Genomic DNA, 10,039 nt, shown 5'->3' with positions numbered 1-10,039 from the left:
ACTATTATTCTATTAAATGATAGATGTGTTGTATCCATACGCAGTGCATCGCGCAGTACTGATCATCTTTATTGATTGATTTTACAGCTGCTGGAAGCAAGCCAGAGTGCTCGATGAGGATGAGGTGGACCTTTGGAAGTGCGCCGCCATGGACCTGATGTCTGAGGAGGAAGACGGCACAAGATGGCGGGTGTCTGGATGAATTGTGCGACCTCCGTCCTTTGGCAGTCGGGAGCTCACCGAGCTCTGTGCCACACTGCAGTCACATGAGAGGCGATTCCGAAGTACAGGGCAGCACCACAGACGTCTGCAGAAACAGACACTTCGCGGTGCTGTAGGGTTTTGGGCCTCTTGTGATCTTCCCGTTTGTTGTGTGGGCAGATTATGCTTTGTACATGCTGTGTGTTTGTGTTTGTGCTAATAAAACTCTTTCTTTGAATAAACAACTCCCTTCCTGGCAAATGGTTCCTTTCCTCAGTAAATTCATTCATGTCATTTATGATATCATAATATAAATGAATGAATAAATCATATATATATATATATATTATAATATAATATAATATATATAATATATATATATATATATATACATGATATATGAATGAATATAATCATATATATATATACAGTATATATATATGGTGTGGAATATATATATATATATAATGTATGTATGTGTATATATTATTGTATAATTATATATTATATATAGTATTATATATATATATATTGATATAAGTTATATATATATATAATGTTATATATAATGGTTATATATTATATATATTGTATATATATATATATATATATGTATATATATATATATATATATATTTATTTATATATATATATATATAATGTATGTATGTATATATATTATATTAGTAATATATATATTATATATATTATATATATATCATGTTATATATATATATATATATATATCTATATATATGTAAGGGATAATGCCCTTCGAGGTGTCCATAAACAGAAGTTAATGGACGACGCGGAGGCCTAAGAACCTCGGTTGCCTCCGCGAAGTCCATTAACTCCTGTTTATGGACACCTCGAAGGGCATTATCCCGCTTATACCATGGTCACTTGCCAAAGAAAAGAAATTTGGACCATTAATTTACATTTTCATGCGTTTTACACTCAAAATATAAAGTTTTTTACAAGCCGGAACTTTGTTTCCCTGGTAACGCCTGAGGGTTTGACTCATACCTGGAACAGTCATTACTCTCCCGTAAGGTTCTTAAGCAACGGAGACGTTGTTCACTCCTCCAGTAAATAGGACGGATCATAGATACGACTTGGCAACGGGAGATATTCTAGTCCGCTCAGCGATGAGCCAGAAAACGGCATTCTTCATGCTGACTGGATGTATTGTGCTTTTCGTGTTGTAGTCACCGCTGTTAAACAATGTCGTTTTAAATAATTAAAAACCATAGGTAGGCTAGTACGTTTTTATTTCAAAGAAACATGTAAACAATTAATTAACAGGATATCATATACAAAAAAAATAATTAACGGTAAGTTTGCACCAGACCCACGGCGGGAAAACTGGGCCCTAGCTAGTAGCCTGGCTGTTTTACTTAAAATTAAATTCAACGTTTCCATTTATTGTGAAATTTGAAAGCGATACAGGCAAGTCCAGCATAGCGGCATTTGAAGGAGGGTGTTTGACAGCAGGGGACTGGCCATGATGGGCACTGCTTGTCGGGACATAAGAAGACGACAAGACGTGGCTCCATTCTCGTCTCTCCCGCACTGACGGAGCCCATTAAGCCCGCAGGCTGCTCTCGCATCTATGGCCTGTCACCGACATTATCTGACGGCTCTCCAGACTGGCGTCTGAGAGCCGACCTACAGCGGTGCTTCGGAGGCTGTGGTTAATGTAGATCCGCGAAAGACCCACCTGAAAGGTAAAACGATAAGGATATTTATTATATTATGATGATGGAGGGAGACAATTTAGTAGCTATCCTACACAATTATTAGATTGTTATTTCTTTATTAGCCATAAATGTAGCCTAATCACCTCTTCGCTGATCTTTTTCAGCATGTTCCCGAGGTAGTGGACACCCATCGGCTCCCGGCTGTACCACACGTCGGAGGCCATGGCGCGCTTCGGGTGGAGGTAGAAAGAGTTGGCATCTGATGGACACTTAATATATTTGTTAAAACTTGCCACTGGACACAGCGGATCCTCGGGCCTGGCAAACATAAACCCTCTTAGATTTTCCTTTTCTGGTTCATTTGGGTCTTTGTGATTTTTAGTTTGTGGATTGTACGCCAGGCTGACATATTCGACCCTATCCTCGTCTCTCTGGAGGATGAAAGATGGAGAGCTCCCGGTTGCCCTCCCTGCCACGCCGAGCCAGACACAGTTGGATGTCGAACCAGACTTTTCTGACCAGGCCGACGGGCGTATCAGGAGACAGTGCAGCGGGATTTCTGATAAGTTCAAGGTCCGACTCAGAGGTGCGGGGATGGTGGAGGCTGGTTTCTTTACCGCTTTTCCTATATACCGTTTAAGTACGGCTTTAAACACGGCATTGCTGGTCCTGAATCTGGTGTCAGTTATGACATTGATTCCAGTTAAATGACGGTTAATAGCGGCTCTCAGACTCCTTAGGCTGGCTATGCTGTACTCCCCTCCTGCCTTGGTGGACTGGACAGTGGCATAAAACTCCCGCAGAGTCTCATTAAGAGCATCAGCAGTGTAGTTTTCAAAGTTGGAATCCATTCGTTTCTGTGCAAGAAAGTTTCTCAGTATATTAACTGCCCATTTCGTTGTTTTTTTGGTGTTGATCTCATCTTGTTCATCTTCTATTTGATTTAATTCTCCCGCTGTTAACTCCTTGTGCCGTTTCTCTCTTTTCTTCTCAATTTCTCTTTCTTCAGCTGCATCCCAGTCATCAAAGTTGTCATATTGTCCATAAAGGTTAAAAGAAATGTTGAAGTCACTCACTGTTGTTATTTTGTTGCGGTGTTGCAATAAATTGTAAACGGAGGCTTTGACCGTTGCTATGGTTACTCATTTTACAGACAGGCTGATACGCCAGTTGGCGCATTAATTTACAGTGAACAGTCAATTTGACTGGAACTACTTAGTAGGTGTCCATATATCAGGGGTTAATGGACACCCTGCAGCCAATCAGAATCGAGTATTCCCCCAGACCATGGTATAAATATAAATATATATATATATATATATATATATATATATATATATATATATATATATATATATATATATGACGTCAACACGTCATGTTGATGATGTTGGTGTCTCCCCAGGTGTTCCCCAGGTGTTCCCCTCCTTGTCTATCTAAACCTGCAGACAGTTTATAATCATATGGATGCTGTTATAATATGTAGATCCTGACCCACTAAACATCCTGGAAAGTGACGGAGTGAAGTTGTTCGTGCTAAATTACATAATTATACATAATCACCATCAGTAAACAGGACGCTGTCTGACTCTGTCACTCGCGGAGACGGAGGCTGTTTTCTGGGGGAAAGTTCCCTGAAGTCTCGGTCAGGAGGGCTGACGGTCGCGGTGATTTATTTTCGTCAAACACTCGGTGAGTTAAAGTCTTGTGACAAGCGTGTTTTGTGAGCAGAAATGTGAGGAAGAGTCGGGAGGACAGGGAGGGGACGGACAGGAGGACAGACGCTTCTCCACGTACAGCTGTGGTATTTGTTTTCCTCATATAAATTACCAAAGACAGTTACAGTTACTACGTTACTTTTGTTCGGTCCTGTAACGTTGCTTTGTGGGACATTTCTCTGTATTTAGTTGAGTGAAGGACCTGTGCAGTTATCAGACTGTCAGACCGACACGCCCTCGCTCCGCGCCTCCGGATTATCCGTTCACACTGGGACGGCTCACCAATAATGCGGCCCTGATACTACCTCCACATACTGCCGGTGGGACCCGCCGTCAGCGGACGGAGAGGGTCAGCGGGAGTCAGCGGCGGCCACATCTCCTCGTCGGCGGGAGGAGAGGATGCAAGCCGGGGATGGAGAGGGTCAGTTCGGCCCCAGTGACCAGCGTCAACGGACTCTGCAGATATCCAGACATTACCTGGTGATAGTTGCAACACAGTCTCACTCCCGACGCGTCATAAACTGACGCTTGGTCAGGACCCTTTCGCGTTGTGCACTGACGCCCAAGGTGCCCCTCAGCGCCTTATTTCGACGCAGGGGGATCTCAATTGATTCCAATGCAATACCCTCCGCGGCGATATGTGACGCTCAGAGCAAGTGATCACCACGGCTGTAAAGACGCCTTGAGCGTCAGTCCCATTGGATAACTGTCACTCCGACACCCGGAAATAGGTTTTTCAATGATGTTTTCCCCGTCGACTCTAACAAACACGGAGTTTTGTTGTCGGAATCGCACAACTAAATGCACTACACTATTGCACTACAGTACCCACAATTCTTCAAAATATGGGAAAACCGTTTTAGTAGAGACTCGACTAATTTTTGTATTTTCTCCCGTTGTTGTTTCTCTTGTGTGATCCAACATATAGCATTTATACTCACTAATAATATAGTGTAATTTCATAAATAAAGATTTTTACGGTAAGTCACACTTTTATGACGTAATCACATGCGACGATCCTGGTGTTTGTTTTGTTTGAAATAAAGTTTATTGAAGAAAAAAAAAGCATTTGTGGTTTTCCTTCATGGCGGTAAGTGAAAAGATTACGAGGGAACGGAGTGAATTTAATCCAAATACATTTCATTCCACAAAAAAGATTGAACCCGTCTATTGTGTGTTCTACATTTAGATACGCTGGGTGAGCTATAGCTTAATCAAAGTGGATTGTTTCAGACATAATTGAAATAAGACAAATGTAAAGTCGGCTAACTTTAGCCACTGGTTGCTAACATTATTGAAGAGTCCAAAGTCTGTAGCTAGTGAAGTTCCTTTTTGTGCGATTTTACGGATGGATATAAACTTTGTGTGGCAGCTGTATAACACAAAGAATATTTGAAATGATGTACCGTAACATACCAAATAATAGCCGGGCGTTTATTTGTTTCAGTCACTGAACAGACCAGGCGTTTATTTGGGACAGGCTTTTAATTACTTCCTTTCAAAAATCCGGGATGAAAATGTCACAAACTTCTCCAGCTTCTCTGAATTCTCTGGCATCCTGCTGGGCAGTAGTTGTCTTCTGCAGGTGAAGTTGTTGCGGTTTAGGAAATGATTCAGCCAACCAGCACTCACAGACAACTCCTCATCTCTGCTGTCACTCACGGTGGCGGACATTTGTTTCTCCATCGCTCTGATCATTTTCAACGACGACGCTGAAGTTCGCCTCCGATTCGCCAGCTTCCGATAATTAACGTAACGTGCAGTGCGACTGTTTGTACACTGATTGTCTGTTTTTTTGTGACACTTCTTGATGTAAAAACATTTTAAACATTTTAAGTAACACATTAACTTTGCCTGACACCCACTATTGTATTTGTGAAACGTTTATTTTATTAGTGAAAATGCTAAAGGGGAGATTTCACCGTTTTTGTTCGATACAGACCTCATTAGACCAGGTCCAGATCAAAAACCACTGTACCCAGACTTCCTAAATCTGGACTACATTCATCTACAGGCCCTGAAGATTCATTCAGACACAGTTTCTGACCTGTGAAAGCTTTATTCTATTTGTGAAAATGCAATAAAGGCAGATTTCACTGTTTTCTCAGCATATAGCCTAGACCACATTAGACCTGGTCCAGGTCAAAAACCACTATGCTTAGTCTTCTCAAATCTGGATTAGATTATCCTACAGAGGCTTAACATTCATCATAACACGCTTTACAGTCCTTATCAAGAACATTCATTGTGTAGGCATTTCCCTCATTGTCATTTGTTATTTGTGTTTCAAGGCAACAATAACCCTGCAAAGCCAGTTGCAGAACTTGGAGGCAATGAAAACGGAAATGGACATCACAGACAATCAACTGGAGAGCTGGATCATTGATATCAATGAGTGGGCAGAAGGTAGAATATACTGTTTTATACTGTTTGATATGCTGCTTGATGTATCACCTCTGCTTCTTCTTGTAGAATTATGAAAGTAAAGAAAAATATTTGTTTCTGGTCTACTTTTGTATTGTCATCGACACAAGTTATTTTAGAATCTCTATCACTTTGAATTTCTTGTCATGCTTTGAATTTAGCTTGTAGTAATTGCAGGCCTTGAACCTGTATTTCAGGTGTACTAAACTGACTAAGCTTGGCTGATATTCAAAAGAGGCTCATTGTAATCGTAGTCAAAGAGCACATACTCTGATTGCTGATGACTTGTGGAAAAGATTATCCCCATGGGGACAACAAAGAACCTAACTAACCTAACTATACTCAACCTTAGCTACAAGTGTAGTCTCTCAGTTACAGAGAAAAATGAAAAGATTGTTGAGGCTCACTTGCCCATACACCAGAAATAATATTTTTCATGGAACCAATAAGCATATTTCTTATCTCTTCATTTCTTCTTCTCAACAACAGCATCTCCAAATGATGCTGATGTTGCCGCTGTGGCCAGCCGAATCGAGGAGCTGGTGGCAAGTGTTAAGAGGAGGTCCCAGCGTCTTTATAAAGACACTGATGGATGCAAAGGACGTGCTCGGATCCGCCGGAAGATCAGGGAGGAAAAAAAATCCTAAATTCTGCAGTGGAAAAATACAACACCATGGTCCCTATTGCAGAAAACCTGACCTTGGACACCATTCTGTCTGACGACATTGTTTGGCCATAGCAGCTTCCACAGGGTGGTATGTATACAATTCTGTTGACTATGTGAAATAGTCACATAGTGGCACAAAATCTGTCATGCCTCAATGTAACCCCAGAAAATGTTTAAATCCTAATCTTAAATACAACTGACTTTTGTTTCATCTTTGTATTCCAGACTCTGTAGATCTAAGGACAAAGAGAAAGGCGTTTGACCTGGTGATGGCAGTAAGGAGACTTGAGGAGGAGAAGAGGATTCTTGTTGCAGAGATGAACAAGCACTGGAAGTGTCTTTGCACCCGTGCAGACACCCTGAAACTGATGTCATCTCAGCTCGCTAATATGACATCAGTATATATGTATTTAAGTTATTTAAATACTTGGCATACATTACAATATATCAGAAAGTTTCTGATTAATAAAAGCTGAATTTGTTTTTACATGTAAGGTAAGACGTGGGGCCTGCTTCAAGATGGGATCCAAGGTCTGCAGAGCTTGATGTTGAAGAACTTGCAAGCAAGCAACAGCATGACAAAGCATGCAAAGAACTGTTCAAGTTCTGACTGAAAAAGAGATCAACTTTAACAGTGATTCTCAAGACGATACCTGTAGTGACTCTGAGCAAGACTAGACAGCATTGTCATGGCCAGAGTCCTTGCTGGGGAGGCAGCATTATTCCGTGTAAGTTTTAATCCATGGTCTAACACACCGTGAAACCATGAAAGACCCCCTCTCGAGAGATCAAGTCAGCAGACCGCGTATTCAACAGAGTTTTAGCAACCTCAGAAAAAGATCATGCATTAAAGATATACTGCAATATACGCCTGAACACAGCTCTCCACTCTCCTGCAGCAGCTTCCTGTTGACGGGAAGTCCCGACGAGTCGATTACCGAGTGCAGTTAGAAATGCTCAATTCCGTTCTTTTCCCTGTCCGTTCTTAATAACTGTTATAAACTAGCAGCTAAGACACATATGAACTTTGATTGCATTTCCATGGAGTCATAATCATACATTTTAATCCATGAGCCGCGGAACTCTACTGCACTCAGTAAACAACTCGGAAGCTGCCCCAAGAGAGTGGTTAGCTGTGTTCACTTCACAATAGAAATCCAGCTAAGCTAGCGGAGGTTAGATGCCCCGGACTATGTGCTGAGACCCTATTTGTACTGTTGCTGAAGTTTGGTGCTGTTCTGAGCATTATTTGTGGCTTTTTGGTGGCGGTTTCTTGTTGGAGTCGTATACTGCAGTGTATCATTAATATTGTTAATGTCTTTCTCTGAAGTTGCTAAGACTGCTAACTTGATCTCTCGAGAGGGGGTCTTTCATGGTTTTACGGTGTGTTAGACCATGGAATAAACTTACACCGAAATATCCCTTTATGAAGAGGGCCACTGGGACAGGCTGCTAAGGAATGTTTGCTCAGTGTTTGGCATGGAGCATCACATCAACTGCAGAGAAAAGTCTCTGTCTGTCCCAACCATCACATCACTATTGTCATCTATTGTCTAGTATCCACTTTCCATGTCAGTCAGTGCGTTTACATGACACTCAAGAAAACCGAATTACTGCGTTAGTCTGACTATGAACGGATTTTTAAGATGCATGTAAACACCTTAGTCTGACTAAAATCGGACCGGATCAGATTTCTCATAGTCGAATTACACCACGTAGATTATTCGATTGATAGTCGCATTACTCCTGCATGTATAAGTTTCCAGCGGATCGGATAGGATTTTGCGTTCTGCGCAGGTGCGAGATTTTTCCCCGGGGCCGTGAGCCGGAAGTAGACGGGCGGCGGCGTCTTTCCTCCGAAATCGAGGCAAGAAAGAGCGCCAGAGTGCACCTAGTCTGTGTAATTATCATGTACACCACATACGAAGTGTACAAAGATGTAGCTTCGTCTCGCTCTTCATACGCCATCTTTCTTGAATGCCGAGGCAGCTGGTGACGTAAAGAGGTCAGCCGGAGGTGGCCCGTTAACACTAGATGAAATGGGTACAGCGCCACCTAGCGTACCGGGGTATGACATGCTTACGGCCAGTAATTCGATTTTCTCACTGGCATGTATACTCGGATAATTGCAGTTGTCCGACTGAGCAGCATAGTCGAACTATGGCTGTAATCTGACTAAGCTGTGCATGTAAACGCACTGCCTGTTTTAGAGGTAACATTAGCCCCTCTACACAATCTGGACTGTGGTCCTAACATTTACCCCTGTTGGCTTGTAGGTGTCTGCTCTATTTATTTTATCTTCTTTGTATTGTTTTGTTAAGCAATTCTATTATGTTCACACTCACATAGTCATATCTAACAACATACACAGCTTTGCACTGATTAAATCCCTGCATTGTTTACTTTTGCACTACCACCACTGCAAAACACTCCATAGCTCCCCCTGGAGGTCAGTGTATCACAGGGTCAATCCCTACCAGGCCTTTGTAATCACTCGACATGCTCTTTACTTTTTACATTTGTCTGAGTTATTTGTGTAATGTGGTCCTGTGGTTGGTATGTCAGACTCTTCATAGGTTGTTTTGTATCCTGACTCTGAGCCCATGTAGTGACTTTCATAATATAATGAGGCCTTACTTTAATGCTGTGCCCTGAAGATCTTGCCAGTTTATTAATCTTATGTAATAAATGAATACCTCCACATCTTTACTGTTGATAGACTCTGTTTTCCTGGGATGGTCACAAACTCATATTGCAAGTAAATCTACTTGGCTTTTAAATGTTCCTTATCTTGACTTTCATTGCACATCCATAACAGTGTCTCAGTGAGCTGAAGTCAATACCCGGAAAAGAGGAAGAGTACACCCTGCTCACACAGCTAACTAAGTGTTAAATATATTCACACTCATGCTCACCTACTGTCACATAACTGATCAATCATGCTTGGTCTGTGGAATAACACCTATAAGAACAAGATAAGATAACGCCAAAGAGAGGGATCAACCAGATACTACTGCAATCCCCATGAGCCCACATTCAATATCTTTTAGCTTTACATCTATAATAATAATGTATTTGGGACAATAGACGAGTATATATTTTGGCTTTTTTCAAACATCTAAGGCTGGTAGATCCTTTCAATACGTAATATATTACTTAACATTTATTTAAACAAAGCAACAATTATATTATCATTGTATATATCATGTATTATGTGTAGGCTATTATTAACCCATTGCTATTGGAGAACGGAGGAGCCGCTGTCCGGAAGTATTTTCCTCACGTCTTTTAATGATATCCTCCACATACCCAGGGCCGCCTTAACCTAA

At 41.4% G+C, this 10,039-nt stretch overlaps 2 long non-coding RNA genes across 2 annotated transcripts; both read left to right on the top strand.

The window, feature by feature from the left end:
• Positions 1-1,361: 1,361 nt before the first annotated feature.
• On the top strand, positions 1,362-2,487 carry LOC115578242 (uncharacterized). The gene is made up of 3 exons (XR_003983412.1): positions 1,362-1,535; positions 1,643-1,928; positions 2,066-2,487. It is a non-coding gene; the product is annotated as an uncharacterized LOC115578242 (long non-coding RNA).
• Positions 2,488-5,922: 3,435 nt separating this feature from the next.
• Positions 5,923-7,453, top strand: LOC115578240 (uncharacterized). The gene is made up of 3 exons (XR_003983410.1): positions 5,923-6,025; positions 6,533-6,798; positions 6,936-7,453. It is a non-coding gene; the product is annotated as an uncharacterized LOC115578240 (long non-coding RNA).
• Positions 7,454-10,039: the final 2,586 nt, after the last annotated feature.

Source organism: Sparus aurata, unplaced genomic scaffold (assembly GCF_900880675.1).
Source record: "Sparus aurata unplaced genomic scaffold, fSpaAur1.1, whole genome shotgun sequence".
Classification (NCBI taxonomy): Eukaryota; Metazoa; Chordata; class Actinopteri; order Spariformes; family Sparidae; genus Sparus; species Sparus aurata.
This window is presented reverse-complemented; position numbering and strand designations above follow the sequence as displayed.